Source organism: Marmota marmota, unplaced genomic scaffold, assembly GCF_001458135.2.
Source record: "Marmota marmota marmota unplaced genomic scaffold, marMar, whole genome shotgun sequence".
In the NCBI taxonomy this organism is placed as follows: Eukaryota; Metazoa; Chordata; class Mammalia; order Rodentia; family Sciuridae; genus Marmota; species Marmota marmota.
The window spans coordinates 29857629-29880208 of record NW_025999949.1 but is presented as its reverse complement, the minus strand read 5'-3'; the positions used below and the strand labels follow the sequence as shown (position 1 = coordinate 29880208).

Here is a 22580-nt window from a genome sequence, read left to right as displayed (position 1 = left end):
TTCCCTCCAGAAGAATTCTAAATAATGCATTACATGCATGGCTCAGACAGAGGGAGAACTTAATTACTCCTCTTGATTGGAGGTAGACTTAATGACTTGTTTCTAATAAATGTGGCATGGGAACAGAAAATAACTGTATAGTGAAGAAGCCATGCACAACCCACCTAGGCCAAGCCAGCAAGCCACGCTGCTATCACGAACCCCCTAATGTCATGCAACCAGAGGGTGCTTCACCTCCTTCTTCTCAAAAATCTATGTCCTCAGTCGAATCAGACAAGTTGAAGCAGAGAGACATTCTACAAAATACCTAATAGTCTTCCAAACCATCTACAGCATCAAAGAAAAAGAAAGGTTTAAAAAGTCTCCGATCAGAAGACATCAAGGAGACGTGACAGCTACTGCAATGTGGGCTTGTGATTGGACCCTGGACAGGAAGAGGGCTTCAGAGGGAAACTAGTTCTCCAAATGCAGCCCCTTGGTTAAGAGCATGTCCCTCCATCCATCTCCCAGTGTGGATGCCACTCCATGTTTATCCTGTAAGATGCTAACTTAGGGGATCCTGGGGGAAAGGTATTAAGGAATTCACTGTTACAATCTTTGTAACTTTTCCATAAATCTAAAGATATTACAAAATTAAAAACTGAAAATAAGATTAAAGATAAAAACAAAAGAAAAAGTGCTTGTTTTGTGGGCATTCTGTTATTGCTTGTAAAATTTCCTTCCAAAAAAAAAAAGTGGAATCTAAAAGAATACTTGGAGACAGCTTTTTCTTCTGAACAACTTGCGCATATTGTTGCCTGCACACACACACACACACACACACACTGCAAGCTGCTAAAACAGGCTCCACACACACTGTACTGTTCTCCCTTCAGACTGAGAGCTGAGAGGCTATGGTTTTGTGTGGCACTAGTTAGAGGACAATTGTCCCAGGTTGTTTTTGTTTTCTTTTTAATAGGGGCAACAATGCTGCAGCTGAGCTTCTGTAGAAAGGGGGTGACATTTTTTTCCATTTAAAGGGGGGGAGCAGTTAAAAATAAGCATTGGTACATCCTGCAATTATCAAGCAGAATCCATGCAGGAGGGTGACATCCACAAGGCTGTGCGGCAGCTGCTGCTAACTGAAAGCCATCCTCAGCAGCGCGGAGGTGTACAATGCTAATTGCTCATCTCGTCCCTCTGCCTGGTGTCACAGGGAACCCACCAGGCGGGAACAAGTCTGCTTTTGTCCTGCAAGGTTCGCCCTGGGCAAGGAGTTTGTGGGAGGAGTGTTACAAGGATCGCGGTTCTATTCACGGCACATGCCTTCCATTCACTGGGAACGTCCAGCGGAGGAAGACTCCATGAAAACTGGTGTCAAGACAGTCGCTAAGGAGACCCAAGCATTAATGGAAAATGAGCCACACGTAGATGGCGCTGGGCACTGCACTGTGTCTTTAATCCTCTGGCCACCAGCTGGGCAGCGGTATGTCCACCACACAGATATGCCACAGCACTGTGACCAATACCAGAGGGAAGTGGCAGGCATGGCTTTTGGCCAAAGCCCTGTCACCCACGGGGCGTCACGCCACGCACTCGGAACACTGAGACGATGATTTCACTCAATGACCAATGCTGCGCCTCCTCACTCCAAAAGGAATTGAGATGCCCCACAGAGGCTCCATAAAGCCAGGTAGAAAACCCAGCACAATCCCCTAAGAATCTGTGTGCGGGTGACTGCTGGAGACCTGTGCCAAGTGCCCAGCAGACAAAGTGGCAAGGTCCGTAGTGTCCATGAGGAAACAAGCGGGAGAGAGGAGGGGCCCTGCCAAGTACTCCATCAAGTCCCGCCTCCTCCACGGTGTCCTGCCTGAGCTGCATCACAGGTGACCCCTCCTGCTCGAAGTAAGCACGGCACACACTGCAAAGGTAGGTACGCTGTGACGGGGTCAGGTGCCATGTGCCAACGGCTTAGCCCTGCCTCCCACATGTGAGGGGCTCTTCGGCACTTCACCAAGCCTGATTACTCAACTGCCTACAGCAGACAAGATGAGCAAATACTGCACAGTAATGGAGTGACACCGTTCGGCACTTCCCACCTGTGGGAGCCAAAGAGGATGGTGCAGGAGGCGGGAGGGGGGAGAGGAAAGGGGAAGAAAGACAGAGAGGAGAATCGGGAAGGAAAGGAGGCTGGGGGTGGGAAGTGGGGAGGGACCAGGAGACGCCTGGGAGGGGAAGGAGGGCTAGAGAGAGCGGACAGGAGTGAGCTGGGGCAGGGGAGGGAAGCGGCAGAGGAGGGCGGCAGGAAGCAGAAGAGAGACCTCACTCTGGAGAGAAGGAAGAACAGCAGCCAAGGGCCGGGCAGAGACGAGGGGGAGGGATGGCAGAGTCCAAGACGGAGACCTCTCCAAGGCCCAGAGCTGCTGTCAACGCCTCTATTGCCCTGTCACACCTCCCCCTGAGGGCCAGCTGAGCTTCTCTGTGCTTGGGGACATGGCCAAGGTCCTTACCACTGTTCCTTGGAAACTGGGAGGGCCTATCCCAGCTCTTCACACTTTCACCATCTCAAAAACTGCTCGGGCTGGCGAGGGCCCTGCCCCGGGGGGAGCTGGTCAGCCGGTGGGTGGGGGCAGAGAACGGGATGTCACAGCCTGGTGAGCAAAGTCTTTGACAAGAGAAACCCAAAGCCAGGCCAGGCCTGGAGGACCACAGGAAGGTCCTCCAGAGAAATCAAAGTATCATGGACTGAGGTCCCTGGGAGTTCACCCACAAAGAAGCCCGAGAGCAGAACAGGTGGAAGGACAGACGGGGACGTGCGAGTCTCAGAGCCCAGCAAGGACACGGCAGTGCCCGGACACTAAGAGACAATGGCCAAAGCTGATTGCAGGCTGCACTGGTCAGGGTGGAGAGGCACTGAAGGGGGGGTGACAGCTGGGTGGTGGGTGGTGTCATGGGATGCTCCAAAGAGGCTTCTTGCTGTGGAATGAGAAGTTCATCTTGTTTTTCTGTTGGCAGGACAGAGAGGGGACCCGCTGGCACGACACATCCTGAGAAGGATATTACAGGAGCCAAAGAAGAGAGTGGGCAAGGCCAGTCCTGGGGAGAGCCAGAAGCTGGGTCTGTGGGACCAGATGCAGGATGGGTGTTGGGCTGGTCTGAAAAGCAGAGACCGGGGAGGCTGGGATTTCTGGTCTGGACAACAGGATGGAGGGCAGTGCTGTCCCGGGGACAGAGGCTCCTGAGAAAGGGAACGAGGTGGTTGGGCCTGGGTAGGAAAGGTCAAGTGAGTAGCATAGAGAAGCTGGATACGTGGGCCACAGTGGGCGCTGGCGAGATGTGTCTGAAAATGGCCAGGGAGAAAATACCCGCAGCGTTCCAGGCCACAGAGTCTCTGTAAATCCTCTCCTCTCTGCTGCGGCAGCTGGAAATGGCCACAGGTGGTGTGGAGCCCTGCTGCAGCTGGGCCTCACGAGCCCCATCGACAGAGGGAGCTGGACTTGGCTCTCGGGGCAGAGCGTGCAGACCCTGGTCTGGACCAGCAGGGAGATGTCTGGATGGGAGGTGAGAATCCAGGGAGAGATGACTTGAGGTCGTGAGTGTGGGTGAGAACCGGAAGCTGGCCCTGGGGGCCGAGGGCAGAGCCTATGGCAGGAGGTATAGACTATACAGAGAGATGCAGATATTGACTTAGACCTTTGCATTCAGGCCTGTGCCTGTGTCTATATAGATATAGATTTAGAGAAGAGATTTCTTTTAAGGGATCATATGATTAATGCTCATGTGACGTAGGAACTGGCTGGTCTGAACCTGCAGGGCAGGTGGGCAGGCGGGAGGCTAAGGCACACGGAGAGGCTGCCTTCTCTGGGTAGCACTTCCTCTTCCCTGGGAATCCTGTGTTCGCACACAGGCCTTCAGCAGCTTGGATGAGGTCCACCCACGTTACAAGGGTAATCCACTTGACGTAAAGTCAACTGGCTGCTGATGTTAACCCCCTAGATTAGGGTGTGATTAATTAGCCCAGCCAAGCTGACACCCCAAAGCAACTGCCACCGGGATCATCTCAGAATCCCTCCTTCTCCGCTGAAGTCAGCCAGTTGGATCGTGCTCACAACACAGGTGGCAGAGTGGTCAGCCAAGCCCCCTGGGTCAAGGTACGGCTGCCTCTCTGAACCCAGGAGCTACCAGTGACCACTCCAGTGTCACCTTTGAAGGCTCAATCTGTCTCTGCAAAAGAAGAAAAAGTCACTCTTTTCCTGGGAAGCCCCATGAAATACTTCTTAAGAAGGGCCTTCACCCAGCCCCCCCATCCCTAGGGGAGGGGTTCAGAAGGCTGAGAGAGGAGCTGACAGGCCTCCTGTCCTGTCCTCATATGAACCCCAGTCATGAGTCCCTGGGTAGCAGCAGCAGAGGGGCCCTAGCTCCCGCAATTATTGGGGGGGGAATCATTTGCCAAGCCTAATAGTGGCACCATACATGTGTATACATTTTACACAAAGCCTGTTTACTCTGAAAAATCAGTTTCACTCCTACAGATGGCATATTGCAAAAAGCAACGCAAACCCAGCAGCACCCCGCCAGAAACAAAGCTGAGCGCTTATCCCCACGTTGCTGAGACAGGTCACGTGGGAAGACGTGCACACTTGAGGCATCCAATCATTGCTGTGCCAGAAGAGCAGGAGCTTCCTAGGCAGAACTTCTATCTTGGTCTCCTATTCAAGTCATGTGGAGTGAGAAGACAGCCTGCAAGGGCCACCCAGAAAGGAGGGGACCCCAACACCAGGCCAAACAAGAGCAGGATGGTGCTGAGGTATCTGGGTGATAATTAGGAAAGTGCTGGGATATTGGTGCCTGAAAGGTGGGTGTGTCGGTCAGCTTTCCATCTCTGTCACAAACACCTGAGAGCAGCAGCTAATGAAGAGAAAAGGTTGTTCTTGCTCACAGTGTTGGAGGTTCCAATCCATGGCCAATTGCCTCCTTCTTTGGGCCTGTGTGGAACAGCAAATCATGGTAGGAGGGTGTGGCAGAGCTAAGCCTCCCACCTCTTGGCTGGAAAGCAAAAGGGGAAGGAGGAAGGGGTTAGGGTCCCTCTATCTCCTCCAAGAACATCAGTGACCTGAAGACCTCCCACGGAACCCCACCTGCTAAAAGTTCCACCACCTCCCTTAACACTTGGGCCTTTGAGAACATTCAAGATCCGAACCATAGCAGCTGGTCATGGGGGCTCAGTCTGCTCAGCCACAGAGAAGGTCAGGACCTGATGACTCCCGTATAGAAGGCCTGCACCATAGATTTGCTGCCTTCTAGAGAGGGCGAGCGGCCTTGCCTCTGCCATGTCTGTGACAGGGCTGAGTCTGTCTGTCCAGGAAGACAGGGATGCAGAGAAATACTGGGCATATGCCCCTTTTATGTAAATCACATCGTAGCGTCAAAGTAGACATGATTGTCACTGTGACTCATGTTCTGGGCCTCACCTTAGACTTCAGCCTCTGGCGTGAACACTGCCCAGGGGCTGGGGCTCACCTGGTGCTAACACCGTGCCCAGGCTCTCCTCCCCGTGGAGGGGCACACCCCTGCAGGAATGTTCTCTAGCCTCCAAGTTCAATCACAGCAGACACAGAGGAGGGTGAGCAGCCCAGGGCACCCCCAAGGAAGGAGGGGAGGTGGGAGCCGAGGGCCCCTGTCCTTCCTGCTGGCAATTCCAGGAAGCACCCTGTGGTTCTCAGCTGGCACTGGAGGGACGGCACAGAACTGCCCGCCGCAGCGACCTCAGTAACAGGTCCACCAGCCTCCTGAGTTCACCTGACAAATAACCATCCAGGTACAAGTCCCTTTGCAACCCTTTCTCCTTTCAGGGACTCCAGCTGGACACTGTCTCTGGAACAGTGATGACCTCTCACTCCAGGCCCCCAGCGTTGGTGCAATGCTTCCTGAACTGCTGGGCTCCCTCTACGCTCCTGACTCTGGGAAACTCCTATGTCCCTTCACAAGCTGCAAGTCTCACGGGAGAAGCCACCATACACTCACCGTCACTCCCTTCTGGAAGACAGGGAACAAACGTGGTCACAAGCCAGACGCAGATGCTGATTCCTTAACTCAACTCAAGATGTCATTTTGCATCAGCTGGAGTAAGCTCACTTATTCTGGGCAACAAACAATGCAAGAAGCTTTGTGTCCTACGCTCACGAGTTCTACTTCTCTTTTACCCTGGGTGTCCATAGTGGGCAGATGAGGGGCTCTGCTCTATGCGGTCCTCACCCAGTCCAGGCTCACAGAGCATCCGCTGATTTATGGCCATGATTGACAGGGGGGACACAGGCCAATTGCTCACTGGCTCTTAATGTCCCCACCCAGACATAACATCTGTCACCTTTACTGGCATGTCATTGACCTAACCAGTCCCTTGGCCACACTTAAAGAAGGTCAGGAAGAGCTATCTTCCCAGAGGTCAGAGCGCTGCAAGTACTTGGTTTAAAACAGAGCCAGCAACTGCCTGCCTCACTGACTACACCTCCAGGCCCCAGAAGAGAGGCTTCTGAACCTCTCCAGGGCACGAGGGACGCTAAGTGGGTATTAGTTGCACAATAGGTTTTTTTGCTATCTTAAAGTACAAACTGTCGTTCACATTTTGGTTACCTCCAGTCCATCTTTTCTATCTTAGTAATATTGCCTTGCCATGTGCACATGTATTTTTAAATGTCTAGTAGCATTTTAGTTACATAAATGTGTGTATATATTTTATTTTTAGTGTTTGATTAATTAAATTAAATTTGTATGTCAAGGCATTTGTCTTCTTTTTCAGGGACTTCAGTCGCCTTCATTTTATTTTCTATAAAGATCTATGTTCTAGAATCACATGTCTGTCCCTTTTGAGTGGCTCTGTGACCCCTCCTTCTTTGGCGCTTGGGGAAGGGGCACGCACTGCCCTCGCAGGAAACCTGGGCCCAGTCTAAAGTGTGCAGCGCCACAGCCGAAGGGCAAAACCAGACGGAGGGGAGAAACGGAGACAGAGTTAAAGAGCCAGGGACCCAGAGAGGTCACTCCCGAGTGTCCCACCTGTTCCCGGCATCCCTCATGGGATATGAGGTTAGGGTTAGGGTTAGGGTTAGGGTTAGGGCACCAGGTGAGCCCCAGCCCCTGGGCAATGTTCACACCAGAGGCTGAAGTCTAAGGTGAGGCTCAGAACACGAGTCACAGTGACAATCAGGGCATCATTTCAGAATTGGAGGTTGCAATGTTCCAAGCACCTGTGCTCCCCGAGGGCCATACCAGGGGGCAGACCCTGCCTTTGACCACACGCTGGCCTCGTATGTTTGCCCCAGGTCACTTTGCATCAAGGTCACTTCAGCCGTCAAGGTGAAAACAAAGAAAGGTTGAATAGAAGCTGCCAAAGAGCCCTTCCAGCTGTGCTGTGATGACACCCTGTCACAGAGCGCTGTGACGTGGGCCTGTTGATATGGGCTCGGGCACTCTTAGAAGTATAATATCTTTTCCTCCACACCAAGGACACGCGAGCTGGATCCCTCCTGCCCACAGACACAGGGGATGTTCCTAAAGGCAGACACCACGTCTTCACTCCAACCTCCTCGTGACCTCCAGGAGATGACGCTGGCGGCAGGTAGGCTTTAACCAGTCATTGTACAACTGTGCACATGATAAGCCTGGGCTTGGTGTTCTTAATGCCTGTCTACTTTACTGAGGTCTCCCTGTTCCCTCTAATAGCAGCTCACACATCTTGAACACTTGCTTTGAGCCAGGCATTGTTCTAAGCAGGGTGCATTTCTTAAACCCCTCATCATAACGCCGTGAGTCAGGGCTATTATCATCAAATGGGACTCACCCATTTTACAGATGCCTCCACGGAGGCCCAGCCAGGAAGGACCTTTCCCTGAGGTCACACCTCTAGGGAGGAGGGAGGCATGCCCGGAATGTGGCAGCCTGGCCACAGAGCCAGACTGGAGCCAGTCACCCCCTCACCTACCTCATTTGCCACTTATCTGTCCACCCACACGCTTTCTAGAAGCTTCCTTCTGTGCACGCCCCTTCTCTGTTCCTGAAGGCTGACTGCGCTTCCCGCCTCAGGATTACACAGTGTCTCTATTCTGAGACAGCTGCTATCTCAGGACAGCTGCAGTCTTTCATTATCTCTCAACACAAAACCCCGAGGTTGGGGAAGAAAGCACGTCCCCTTCTTGATCTGTGTGATGTGGGGCGGGGGGCTGACGACTCTGCCAGCACCCGTGGAGCCTGGGGCCAGGGGTCTCTCCTTGGTCCCCTCTCGGCTTTGCCCACCGGGTCCCACGGGCCCCGAGCAGGCCTTTTCCACCCCACCCCAGCAGATATCCTCTCATTTCACCTTCTTGAAGTTTCCATGTCAGCCATAAATCTTCTTAAATGGCCATTGCTCCAAAAGCATTTTCCAAGGAGAAATGAAAACCATGATCACCAGGGTGAGGAAACAAATGTGTTTTATTCAGTTACAGAAATGAGGAAACCAAAATCACTCCCACCTGGAAAGTGTGCTCACAACCGAGCCTTGTGGTTCTGACCCAGGGCAACAGGAGGGACCCACCCCATGACTCCTCCTCGATCGCCTCAGGCCTGGTCTCTGCCTGCTCTCTCCTTAGCAGAGCTGGTAGAAGGAGCTCTCTCCTCTCCATTTCCTCATCCTTCAGAGGGGGAGATGTGCCCAACCCAAGGGTGGTCAGGACCATGAAGTCTAGCAGAGAGCCCCGAGCCCCAAGGCTACCTCCGACTGATAACTGAATTTCATTCATAGTGCATCTTGAGAATGAGTGTTCTGTGAGCTCGGATTGGCAGTGATGATTTAGATGCTGCCCAGGGGGGAAAAAAAAAACCTTCTCTTGCAGAGTTTGAAGAAATAGGAAAAGACAAACATATCTGTAACTCGTCCTCACTCAGACCAGAGAGTCTTATCTGGCCCTTCAGACACAACCAGACAGTTCTTGCTGAGGCTGTGGGACCTGTGCGTGCAGAGGCTCAAATAAGTGGTAGAGGGTGGAACACCAGGGAGACCAACAGACCCGGCTGAGCTGTCCTGAGGCCTGTTTAGAGAGGGCTTCCACGTGCCAGGTGCCCCATCATGTTAGCACTGTTCATCCTGATAAAACCTCTGAGCTCACTCACCCAACAACTGGAAAACAGGTTACATCCAGTGTCCCTAGAGTTTGTCTGCAAGGAGGATGGCTAGCTCCTTTTCCCAGGTAAAGGGGCTCAAGGGGGTGATCTCCGACTCCTTATCCAGTCTTGCTGCCTCCAGACCCCATAGCTTCAGTTCTTTCTCACCAGCAACCGTAGCCCACGAGGGAGCACCAGGTCCCCAACAAACCAAGCAGGCATGCCTCCCATCCCCAGCAGCTGGGAAGGAGGAATCTGCCCCCAGAAGTCAGCAGAGATGCTGGGATCCATCCAGAAGTCCCCTTCCATGGCAGCAGCAGTTGAGGGTCCTGGTGTTGCTGGAAAAGAGGGACCCGGTATAAAAGACACACGATGTTCGGAGAATAGAGACGAAAGAGGCAGACGGAGGGAGGCCGAGGGGAGAGAGGCAAAGAACAAATCATGGTGACCTGCACACGGCATGGATCTTTGAAGCAAGGGCAGGTGGGCACTGGGGGTCAGAGGGCAGGGAGCTGGTCTGCAGGGAGAGGGCCATGGAGGTCCTAGATAGGACATTCACTCTACTGCTCTCTTGTTCACTGAGGCATCTCTAGTCCCCACACAGTGCCTCGTAGAGAACAGAAACCCAACAATTTCCACCCAAATACGTGGATCAATGAATGGACGGGGAGAGTAAGGAGTGTGAGAGGCCAGTCCCAAAGCTCCAAGTCAGCCTGTGCCATGAACCCCACCCAGGTGGACAGAATGAGAGGGGCCTGCCCATCTTTCAGACCCTTCCCAGAGGCATGGAGGATGAGGAAAGAGGTGAGATTGGGTCTGCTCTAGTGCAGACCCAGCAGATCCTGCAAGCTGGCCCTGAGAGGGGATTCTCCAGGCCAGGCTTCCTGCCCCACCTATCTTCACCAGAAGCTGTCTTGAAGTGACCTCTAAGCTAGGCTGAATCAAGTCTGCCCAAACATGTGCACGATCTGCTCCAAAGTCTGTAAATTGTTGTGTGTCTTGATCAGCTCAGGCCACCGTCACAACACCATGCACCAGGTAGCCTGAAACCAAATCTATTTTTCCACAGTCTCAGAGGCTACAGAACCCAAGGTGAAGGATTGGTCAGCCTGGTGTCTGGTGAGGCCCTCTTCCTGACTTGCAGATGGCCGCCTTCCTGGTGCTCCTCACATGGTCTTCCTCTGGATTGCTCTCATACACAGCTAATCCCATCCTGAGGGCCTTGCCCTCAATCCTCCTCCCACCCTAACTACCTACCAAAGTCCCCATCCCCAAAGATCCTTCACTCTGGGCTTTGATACATGAGGAAGGACACAACCACTCAGTCCATAAAACAAAGGACCCTTGCAAGTATAACTAAGTGAAGGAGATGACCCTGCATTACCCAGAGGGGCCCAATGACTTGCAGAGGGCCTTATGGCATGGAGACAGGAGAACCAGAGAGCCTCCTACGGTAACAGAAGCAGAGGTCAGAGTGACAAGACATGAACCAAGGAATTCAGATGGGTTCTTCTAGAAACTAGAAAAGGGAAGGAAGCAGATTGTTCCTTATAGGTTCTAGGAGGAACCCTATCCTGTGGATACCTTGATTCTGGACCCTCCAGAACAGTGAAAGGGTGAATTGGTATCTCAAGCTAAAGAGTGTGTAGTGATTTGTTACGGCGGTGAGAAAGCCATGTTGTCCCTCTCACCCACTGTGGCCACCTGCTTGCCAGTTTGAGGGCCACCTCTGACCCTGGCTGCAGGGTCACGTGGGTTTCCCTTCAGTGCTACTGAAAAGCACTGAAGATTTCAAAGAGGCGTCAACCAGCGACCAAGGGAGGACAATGAGGAACCAAGAGTCAACTGACCAGGAAGAGCATTCCACACCCCACAGCTTGCTCTTCCCAGATGCCATCTCCAGCTGAGGACATTCCAGCAAATTGTGAACAACTCTTAGTGTCAACAAAGGCCAGTGAAGAAAAACTTTAAATATTTATAAAACTGTATTTTTTTTTCTTTTCATTCAAGATGAAAACAGCTTTCCCAGGCCCTAGGTGACAATGTCCGTTTGTACACGTGGGTAACTATTAGGACTGAGAAACACCTGAGGAAACTGGTACTCTGAGCCTCTAGATTAGCATTTGGGACCTAAGTGCACAGAGAGGTGGCTTCATGACCACTTGTCCTCGGGTGTACCTGTGCTTGTAACATTCATGGGGAGTGTGGACTTAACACTTTCCCATTTACTCTTCAAGACACTTGGGCAGGAGGAATAGCTTCCCATGTCCCATAGCAGGGTGACTATGGTTGACAGTAATTAATTGCATATTTCCAAATATGCTAGTAGAGAATATTTTGAGTGATCCCAACACAAAGAGAAGATGAATACTTGAGATGATGGATTTGCCATCTAATCATTAAACAGTATACACAGGCTGAAATATCACAATGTATCCCATAAATATGCACAATCGTTATGTGCCAATTAAAAGTAAATTGAGAAAGAAAGAAGATGATCTTCAAAACACCCCAAGGTCGTGCTGTTAACATTCCCCACCCCACAGATGGGAACAGCAAGGCTTTTCCAAGGTCATCCAAGGAGCTGGTGGCTTGCACCAACCACATCAGTTTGTTCTATCTCGTGCAGGGTTGTCTGATGTGTGTCAGGCATGGTTTTGGTCCTAGAGGTGGGCACAGATATGAGGAGGCCCAGCCCCCACATAGGCCTGGGGGTCCCCCAGGCCTATGAACTACATGGCTCCCAGCAGCTCCCGGGGGGGGGGGGGGGGGATCTTGCCTGAGGTCCTAGCTCTCATGAAGACTGCCACCAAGGTCAGGTCTTCCTCATCCTCCCATAGCAGGACTTTGGGATCAGAATAGGAGCTTTCTCCAAGCCTGGGGCAGAGGGTGGGGACCGTCTCCTGGAGGAATCCCCCTCCCGGACCTCACTCCATCTGCTTGATGTAAAATCAAAAGTGGCACATTTCAAGTGGAGGAGACCCATTCACCGCTGGCACATGAGAAGTGATCCCTATAGGATCCTCTTTTTGCAAACTCAAATATGTTCTTAGGAAAGAAAGAAAATTTAAAACAGAAGAGCCAGTTTTTCCTCCCTGATGATCTCTTCCCTAAGAACCTGACCTTTCCCCCAGTGTCCAAAAGGTGACACCTGACCTTTGCCACCCAGTTGTGTGTCCTTGTCCTTCACTGGCCTGAGAGAAAAATCCCCTGGGGTGAGGTCATCGCCAGAGCATTTGGGAACAGAACCACACTCAGCAGCCACAGGGAAGGCCCCCCACAGCCCAGAGCCCTGCTGGTGGAAACAGGATGCAAGGCAGACAGAGAACTAAAATAGGAGCTCTGTGACCACAGGGCACGGGCAGAACACGTGGACAGCAGCAATGGCCACTCTCCAGCCCCCATCACCAGGCAATCTTGTACCATAGTTTCTATCAGGAAGTGGAAAACCTCCACCCCTATCCACATCAGGAGATCCGGAACTGGTTCAGCTCCTCCTTTGGTTTTGTGACCACCCACTATGAGCCACCTGCTATCCACTGTCCACAGCCCTCAGGAGGGCAAGCAAGTTCAGCCTGTGATGTGAAGCCACTGCAGTGGACTGCCCAGCAAGTCCACTGGAGTCCATTTCAGAAGGACATGGGGTCCCCCCTACCCCGTCTTCCTTTTGTTTTCTCTTGCCCACGGTCCCAGCGATCTGTCCTGAGCTCCCTGAACCATGTACCCCCACCCCACCCCAGACTCCACCTGGAGCGGGTGACAGATATTTGAGTTCCCAAGAATTGCTCTCTACCTTGAACCCTAGGCCTTCAGGCCCCACCCTCCAGCCCAGAGCCCTGCTGTTTTCCCTGGAAGACTCTCCTGTTGGGGATGGGCTTGCCAATCAGTGATCAAAGTCGCTGTGATAAAATTGTCCTCCTATAAACCTCCACCTGCTCCCTTCCCCTCTCCTTTGTACTCCAGGGCACTGACGTGGATCTCTGTCAGTCTTCCTGGACCCCTTCCTCTCCCAGGGATGCCAAGACCTGCAGATGCTCAAGGCCCTTACAGGAAATGGCATGGTGTTTGCAGTAACCTGTGGACATCCTCCGCACGCTTCAGACAGTCCCTAGACCTCTGTAACACCTAATACAATGCAAACGCTGTGTAAATAGTCAGGCTGCTGTATGGTTTAGGAAATAATAACAAGAAAAAAGTCTGCTCGGGTTCAGTACTGAATGCTTTTTTTTTTTTTTCCCAAATACTTTCAATTCAGCGTTAGCTGAATCCACAGACACAGAAACCAGGGCTGAAAAGGACTGACTGTCCTTCATTTATGTCACCAAAATTACCTGCTTCAACATTTTTGTGTCTGTAGTAGTTAGTGCTCTACAACTGCAGGAAATTTCATCCCACAGGCAACCCTTGGCATTTTCCTGAGGACATTTTGATTGTGGATGCTGCTAAGCATCCCACAATGTCCCCATCAGCCTCCACCCCTAGAACAGAAATGACTGACCCATGAGGTCCATAGGTCTGAGTTTGGGAAGCTCTGTTCTTGACTGCACATACTGTTTGAGGGTAGAAATCTCAACTTACTCATCATGTCCCCAGTGTCTAGTTCAAAACCTGTACAGAACAGTCACCCACTGTCCTTTTGCTGTTGGTAAGTGCATGCAGGAGTGAGTAGATTGTCACCTTCCTGAAATCTCAGTGAGGACTCAGTCCCCACACAGTGCATCCAGAAGCTGGCCTGTGACCCTGCAAACAAGCCTGCACGCACATGTAGGGACCCACGGGGAGGCACACACATGGAGACAGGGCATGCGCACACGCAGGCATGCACATACGCTCACTCCCCCTCTAAGGCCCAAATCCAGGCTCCCACCTGACTCAGGTCACCTGGTTCCTGGTTCATCTGTGCACCAAAGTCCTCTTTGCCCCAGTCCAGCAGACACACCTTGGCACAGACACCTCGGCAGGCAGAGGCATTAAGTGTTCCCTGTAATTAATTTCACTGACGAGACACATTTTCCTATTGTGGCTCCATTATTAAATAAGCAGATGACCCAAAAGGCATAAAAAAGCTCTGTGCGATTACACACAGAGAAGGGCACGCAACACCTGGGAGAGTGAAATGTCAATTTTGACATTTCATGATCCAGAAATGTGACTGGTTACATCTGGTGGTGCTAGTGAGCCCTGAAAATGGAGAGGATCAGGCTGGAGGAAAGAGGGGTGGGGCCCTGCCGGCCCCAGGGGGGCGTGAGCTGGACCAGGCTGGGGAGGGCAGGGCTGCGGGCAGTCCTGAGGGGAAGGTGCCTCCCCATCCTCCTGTCCCCTTCTCTCCACCAGGGACCGAGGACACTACAGAAATGGACAGCTGAGAAGAGGGGAGGAGGTACTAAAGTTTTCAGAACGAATTTCCTAGAAACATTGGACTAGAGGCTGCATTTTACTGGCTCTTGGCTTTGAGGGCCAAATTAAGTTGTAGCTGGCCTTCCTCACGTCTGCCCTGCAACACCCCCACGGCCTCCCGGGGTTTGCATGCCCCTGAGCACCCTGGGCTTCCCTTAATCACGTTATTTACTACCCTGTAGATGCTTCCTGATTACTCAGCACCCCAAGGCCTTGTCTTCCTTGTGGATCTCCAGCGCCTGTCTTGATCTGTGTGATGGATGAGTACACAGTGAATCACAGTGAACTTCAATCAGACAGAGCTGTTTAGAGATTCAGGCTGAAGCACACAAAGGTCAAGGGCTAGTTGACAAGAGGTCGTGTTTGCTGGGTTAAGGAGCTGGGGTTTATCTGAGATTAACAGAGCTAACCAGGAGAGGAGCCTGTGAGGGCAGAGTGCCCCTCTGTGTAAATTAACCCTCTGCAGCTGAGGAAGAAGAAACCAGAGCTCCGGCTGCCTGGGAGCGAGAACCTCCAGCCGCCCACAGCACCGGGGGTGGCCACGGTGGACAGCATTTAACTACAGTTCACGGCATCTGGTAAAAAGGAGTTTTGAATGTTCTCAACATAAAGAAACCTTAAACATTTAAAGTGATGGACGTGCCAATTAACCCGATCTGATCCGTAGACATTGTGTACTGCATCTTAATGCCAAACGCTACCCTGTAAATACGTACAGTTACTATGTGTCAAGTAAAAAAAAAATGTTAATTTTTTTTTAAAAACAATCATCAACCATGTCCTGGATTTTTACATTCTGCTTTGGGTTTGATTTTTAATTGGAAAGACTAATGAATCCCTCAGTGCTGAATATTATCTGAGACCAAACCTCTTTTTATGTCATCTTCCACCTCAGAGCTAGAATTGGTCTCTGTTAATTAAGGTTTAACTTATTATATATTCTATATTTCCATCCACATAGTAGAACATTACATTCAACAAATATCATGGAAATAGACTGGATTGTTCTGAATGGCTTCCTCTGGAACAGAAGATAGCTTGTGTTTCTCTCTCTCTCTCTCTCTCTCTGTCTCTCTCTCTCTCTGTCTCTCTCTCTCTCTCTGTCTCTCTCTCTCCCCCCTTTTATTTACTTATTTATGTTTGTTGTTGTTGTTGTTGTTGAGTTCAAACATTCTCTAGGGATTGTACACTGTCCCTGTCCTGCCCTCAGGAGGCTTTGGGCCTTCCAGCTCACTGGCCAGGAGCATGGGACCTGCCTGGTTCCTACAACATGACCACGCCCCAGGCCACGGTGGATTGCTACAGGTACGGACACCTGATCTGAATGCCACTAAATCAGAGTCTTTCCTCCAGATCTTTAGAAATAAAACTGAGATGTGTCTTTCCAGGTGGCTCAACAGAAGTTTCCGGCTCTGGCTCTTGACGTTCCTCAGCTACGTCGTGTTTCTGTTCTGGTTCTGGGAACTGCCTCAGTTCTTCCAAGTGATTCTCTCCCTCACTTTTGAACAAGCTCCAGGTGGATTCCTTCTGTGCACACTCCTGCCAACTATAATTAATACAATTTGCTTTACTGATGTCATGGGGAAAACCTCTTCTGTACATGGGTGGGTATGCTTGCCCTTCTGTACACTCTTGCCTTGTTCTCCTCCGGTTTCAGATCTTTACCTTTGCAACTGTGACCAACCTGCCAAACTCTGATTCCAGGGCTTTCCTCAGAATGAATGATGGAAATCCAGTGTTCTCTGGCCTGCCAGTCGCTATGAAGTGCCCTGGATAAGCTCTCTACTGTCACTTTCACCACACAGACCCAGCCAGGAGCTATCTTCTGATCAGAAGCCCTGCAGGGAACCTGTCTAGGAATGTCCCCTTCCCAAGTGAGTGGGAAGAGGCTGGAGTCAGAGAAACCTGAGGATGAGTTACCTGTCAATTACGTAAGAACTATGTGAGTGTGTGAATTACTCACTTCCCAAACCCTCAATTTCCTGAGCTTTAAAACTTTGCTAATAACGGGCATTTGCCATCTAGAACTTGAGGGAAGATCTGAAGACATGACACCTGGGATCCCACTCAGGCCCCCTGGCACACAGGAAGCTCTCTGCAAATACGCTGGCTCAGGTTGCCATCAGTGTACTGAGCCTTCCTGGTTCCACCTGAGGCTGATGGCCACTTTAACAAGGACTGGCGCTCTCTTAGCATGTTCTTGTCCTGCATGCCCACAGCCACTGTGGTCCCTGGAGATGCAAGACATACATGTTTTCTTGTGCCTATAGTCCTTCCCAGGATAGCCACCTTGTACGGGTGACCCCCAGTCCTAACAGAAATGGGCCATACTGCCAGAACAATGTCACCCAAACCTTCGTGGATGCAGCAACAAAGGCTTGTTTCTGTTTTCAACCACGATGTGGTGCCCCTTATCCAAGGCAATACATTTGCAGACTCCAGCCACTGGATGCCTGATACCAGATTGGTACCTGACAGTACCAAACTCTATATGCACAGCTTTTTCCTATACATACTTACCTGTCAAACAGTTTGAATTATAAACAAGGCACAACAAGAGATTAAAAAAGACAATAATAAAATAGTTTTAATAACACACTGTAACAAAAGTTATTTGAATTTAAGAATTGTTATTTCTAGAATTTTTAGCTTAGTATTTTCAGACCACAGCTGATCATGGGCAACTAAAATCATGGAAAGCAAAATCAAAGCTCAGAGGAGACTCCCATATTCATTTCAAGCTAGAAGTAAGGTGCATCTCTGCTCCACACACTTATTTCAGCACTAAGGAGCAGCCCCTATCCAGAACAAATATGGATATGGAAGAGGGTAAAATAGAAAGAGAAATATCCTAAAACCCCCATGAGGGTTGGTATGTGTCATTTCCACTACGTTTGATTGACCAGAGCAATTTATATGGCCAAATTCTGTATCAATGGGAAGTGCAATCTTAATGGAGAGATTAAAAAAATATATATTCTGATCAAATAACAGCCTTCCACTGGGGAATCCTCCACTTGGTTTTAGGAATTCTGGCTGCATACCCAAGAAAACAGGAACCATAATGTCTTGACTCTCCCCGGGTCGGGGAAGTGGAGAAGAATCTTGGTTTCTCCATTTGGCTCTCTCCTCTAATGTTATATCTCTTTGTGTTTCAGGGACAACTGATATTTAATTCCACTATCACAGAGATATTCACACTGTGAAAGTTGAAAGGAAGTAGATGAAAATCCGATTTTCCTTTTTCACTGGGATGGGGTTTTTTTGTTAGTGTCTTCCAGCTTTTCTAGAACGAGTGTATATTTATTGAATAGAAACTTTAAAATGCTGTGTTAAAACTAAAAAAGATTGGTCTGGCAGCAAAGCAGAGGATGGAGTCCTGTTGAGAGCCACAGCCGAAGGGGCCCCAGCAAACTTCCAGCTGCCGGCTGGTGATTGGCTCACAGCGGCCCCAGCAACATCTAGCTGATTGGCTCCTCTGCGGTGATGCTCATTGGGCTGTTTCCCTGCCCTTTCAGACCACGGAGCTGCTCATTGGGGGACTTTTTTGGCTCCGCCCACGTGACCCAGCCAATCGGCCTCAAGAGCAGGAGGAGTAGGGGAGGTGGGGAGAAGCTGGTGTGGGAGAGAGAGGCTTGTGGAAAGCCGGTGGTGGCAGTTGAGGCTCTGAGGGTTTTTCCTGAGAGGCTGTTTTGTTTGGCGTGTGTGGTTCTAAAAATAAAGTTAGTTTCTTTTGACAAGTGGCTTCTGACTGTGCCCAGCCAGACTGCGGCAGGACAAACAACCCCATCCCGTCTCTCTCTCTCCCTCTTTCTCTCCAGAATGTCTCTCCCTCTCTGGCTCTGCACTCCCCAGGGACCAGCACGCAGTAGTTCACACAACCAAGAGGCCATGGCTGCTGGCTCCTCCTGCCACCATCTGATTGCTGGGCCTGGACCATGCCCACAGGAGCCCCCAGCTGCAGAACCCACAAGGGGAATGAAGGGAAGCTGAGCTGCTGCTTAGGGGTACTCTGCAGCTCGGGGGGTACTCTGCAGCTCAGGGGGTGCACTGCAGCTCAGGGGGTGTGCTGCTGCTCAGGGGGTGCACTGCAGCTCAGGGGGTGCACTGCTGCTAGGGGTGCACTGCAGCTCAGGGGGTGTGCTGCCGCTCAGGGGGTACTCTGCAGCTCAGGGGATGTGGTACTGCTCAGGGGGTGGGCTGCCACTCAGGGGACATGCTGCAGCTAAGGGGGTGGGCTGCCGCTCAGGGGGTGGGCTGCCGCTCTTTCAGTTAGAAGAGCGTGGAAGAGAGCAGTGGAGAAACTTCTCTGGGGAGAGTGCCGTGGGGCTGTGGTGTGCGAGTCTGTGCACCCTGACCTGGACTGCGACCTCCACCCCCGCTCCAGAGGTGCTCCAAGAGGCCTGCGGAGACCTGCTCCACACTCCCCGCGCCTGGGTGGGACACACCAGCTCTGGCTTCTGCCCGAGTCGTGAAAGATGAGCAATTGCTCTGGGGACCAGGAGTGTCGTCCAGGCTGAACCAGGTCAGGCTGCTCCAGGGAAATAGCTCCGTTCTCAGAGGGGCTTTGCAGCCCCAGGCTCCCCCTGGCACCCGGTGACCTGCAAAGCCAGAGCATGAGGGCATCTTGGAGCAGCCAGACCCTCTCTCCGTGGGGAGTGGGGAGTGGGGACCAGGAGCAGGCGGCCGCTGCTGGACTCCCAATGGCCTGAAAGGGGGGTGCAGAGGGCCACCCGGGAGCTGGTTGAGAGGTGTCGCCGGGTTCCAGGGAACTCGAGGAGCCCGGGAGCCTCTGAAGAGCCACAGGAGAAATGGTCAGCTTTGAAGAAAAGCCGACCTGGAGGGCAAGGCCAGTCCCTGCCTGTTCCCATTCAGTTTCTCTCACATCAGAATCTGGCCGTGGAAGTAGAATAAAGAAGCAGAGTCGGGCAGAGATGGGAAGGCACCAGCGATGTCCCACTCGCTTCTGAAGCCTTGCCTGGTGCTGCCAACCCAGGAGAAGGGAGGATTCCACAGGAGGCTTGCGTGAGTGTCCTCCAGGACCGAGGCAGCACCCGGGTGGCTAAGGGTTAGGAGCTGCTCCCCACGTTCATCCACAGCTTGCACACACACACACACACACACACACACTCATACACACACTCACACATTGGACCCAATCAGGGATACAAAAATAAGACCTCAACTCTGCACATAAAATCTTATTTTTTGGAGGAATCGGGTGCATCCTTACAACATGTTGTGCCAATTGCCAGGAAAGCCCTTTGAGCGAAGTGCCCGAGGCCCTGGGCAGACAGAGGCTGGGCTCAGAAGGTCCTGCACAGGGTGCCCAGGTCAGAGATTTTCTGTCACATGAACTATTCTGAACAGCACTGAAGACAATGCTTCCACGTCATTTTAAAGAGTGCGGAAAGACCCCTGGTCTTGAGAACACCAGAGCCTGCATCCGCACACTTCCCAAGTCCCCAGGGCAGGCAGAGCTGGACTGTCTGATCATGGGTGAAGGAGCGTGCCCCTCACAAGGTCACCAGAGCTCTTTCTGGGGACCTCTTCAGACACACGCCCAGGGACAGAATCAACTTCCACCAAGCTCAACCTCACACCACCCAGGCACACACTGCTGCCCCTCAGCCCTTCCGTAGAGATGGCAGAGTTTCTAGCCATCTGCCCCTGGGCCTCCTCCCTAGGTCTGGGAGGCTGCTCAGTCCAGCCCAGACAGGCTCTGGCCGATGTGACAGGCAGGTCTCCCGCTCTGGTTTCCAGTCCTTCTCCTGGTTCTCCCCCGGCATCTGCCCTTTTTCTGGCCTCTGAGAAGCTTGATGAGAAACGTCTATTCTTTCCTTTTGTGGCTGGATGCCTCTTCCTGGGGTTAAACTGTCCCTGTCCTTCAACTGTTATTTCAAGCAGGGATTTGGGACCTCCCAGTCACCCTGTCCTGTCTTGGGAACTTGTCAGGTGGTCTTTCTAATGAAGTCAACTTTAAACTGAGAGATGAAAAAGCCAAGTGAGCAGCAGAATGATTGCAGAAGAAGGTTGGAGGTGGCAGATGCAAAGGCCCAGTGGCAGAGGCCTGCTGGTGCTTTATAGGAACAGTCAGGAGCACAACGGCTGCAGAAGTAGGAACCAGCAGGGAGCAGCTAAAAGAGAGGTGGAGAGGCTGTCAGAAGGGAGGCTGGGCAGGGCGTAGAAGAAGGTAAGGACCTGGCATGGAGTTTCAAGTAATGACAGATTTAGTTTTTAAAGACACCGCAGTGCGGGCTGAGAGGAGGCAGAGATGACACAGACACTACCGAGGAGGTAAACACTGGTCTGTGTGCCTTGACTCTTGGAGTGCTCTGGTTCATAGACGAAGGCCACCGTCCCTGCAGGGAGCCCTCCAGGAGGGGAAATCACAGGCAGAGATGGGACAGTCGAAACACCAAAGGCTAAGGCTGCTGTCCTCCTTGTTACCCTGTGCCAGACCCTCTTCTGGACGCCATGGGTGTTTCGGCTGATTCATCCTCACCACCAGCCTGTAAGGTGAGGCTTTCGTAAGGAGTAAATCCCTGTTTTCTAGCCAGGGAGACTGAGATTCAGAAAAGTAATGACGCACCCACAGGCAGAGATGGTGCAGCTGGGAAGAGATCTCCAGCCTCCAGCTGCCACCGTCATTGTGCACAGAGCTGCCCAGATGTGCTGTCCCATCGGGTCACGGGGTCTATTCCCAGGCTGTGGCAGTGCCCTCCAGGAGACAAGCCCATCCCATCAGAGTGGAAGGAATAAAAGGGCAAAGTCGCTCTGAGCAGGGCTTAGAATTGATCTGCCAGGCCATGGGGAGCCGTGGACAGCCCCACAGTCCCCTTCAGCCATTGGCACGACATTGACAGTGGAGATAAACAGATTGGTGTCCTTGATCTCCAAGACCGTGAAGAGTTCTCCTCGCCCAGGTCTAAGTGAGCAGACAAGTCCTTGGAGAACTGTGGGCTAATTGGTATTAGGGACGGGTTTGGAGGACAAGCTCATGTGCTCATGACCTTGAGAACTGCCCATCAGACATGTCCGTGGCTCTGAGTGTAAATTGGAGCTTCTATGCCTTGCTTGGAATTTAGTGAGAAATAAATTGACAAGTTTAATTCAGTAGATGAAAGGTAGTGTCCTGCCTCGAAGGCGTTTGCTTTTGGGAAAGTTCTAGGGCAGAGCCCAGTGGTCTCAGAGTCCTAATGGGTTCCTGTCCCTGCTGCCTCTTTCTAGTTAGGCAGGGTTGCAGGCCCCTTCTGACATAGGTCCATGGAAGGGCAGGGGGTGAGGAGAAGGCTGAGAGACCAGAGCTGGAATCTGTTCTGGCTCTGACTCTGACCTTGGTGGAGGTACACAACCTCTCAGAGCCTCTGGGTCTCCATCTGGACACAGGGATAAAGGAGCAGAGTGGCCCTAGAGTTGGGGCAAGGATTGGAGGGCCGAGCACTGTCCAAGGACGTGGCTCCGAGGCAGCCTGCTGGATGTGCAGATGTGCTTGGCACTGGGTGTGCTTGGCCACTGACCTCTGGGAACACCCGATTTTGAAATGAGTTCCCTCTTGGTTCTACTCTATAGCAGAAGGCCCAGGTGTGTCCCAGGGCCACAGGGCTGGTGCTCTGAGCAGAGGGATTTGGTGCCTATTGACCCTGGATCTTCTGCCTGTTGCTGGGGTATCTCTAAAGGGAGGTGCTGCAGACTCTGGGGCCGAGCCAGTGGGAAGGAGAGCACCTGCTGGACTCAGCCCTCCTTGGAGTCCAGCCGAGGCACCCAGGAGGAGAAAGCCATCTTCTGACTGTCCCAGGGTCTGCCACAGGTCATCAAATATCAGAGCTGTGGCAACCTGTCAGGGCTCTGCCCGGGTCCCCAGGGACCTGCCCTTCTGGGCATGCTGGCTCTTGTGCCTCTGCTTGCTTTCAAGAGCACCTTCTCACGCAGGCCCTGTGGGAGGGCTGCCCCAGGTAGCAGCTGCTCCTCTGTGCAGAGACAAATCAAGGGAACAGCCTTAATCTGAGAGACACAGGTGAGCGGTTTCTCCAGCTCTGTGGCTTCTAGTCAGGACAGGTCTCAAGGCT

The 22580-nt window shown here is 52.0% G+C and overlaps 1 long non-coding RNA gene across 1 annotated transcript; it reads left to right on the top strand.

Moving 5' to 3' along the window:
* The first annotated feature begins 913 nt into the window (after positions 1-913).
* LOC107142937 lies at positions 914-6716 on the top strand. Its single transcript, XR_001503622.2, has 4 exons — positions 914-1908; positions 2995-3540; positions 4512-4786; positions 5832-6716. It is a non-coding gene; the product is annotated as an uncharacterized LOC107142937 (long non-coding RNA).
* The last annotated feature ends 15864 nt before the right edge of the window (positions 6717-22580 follow it).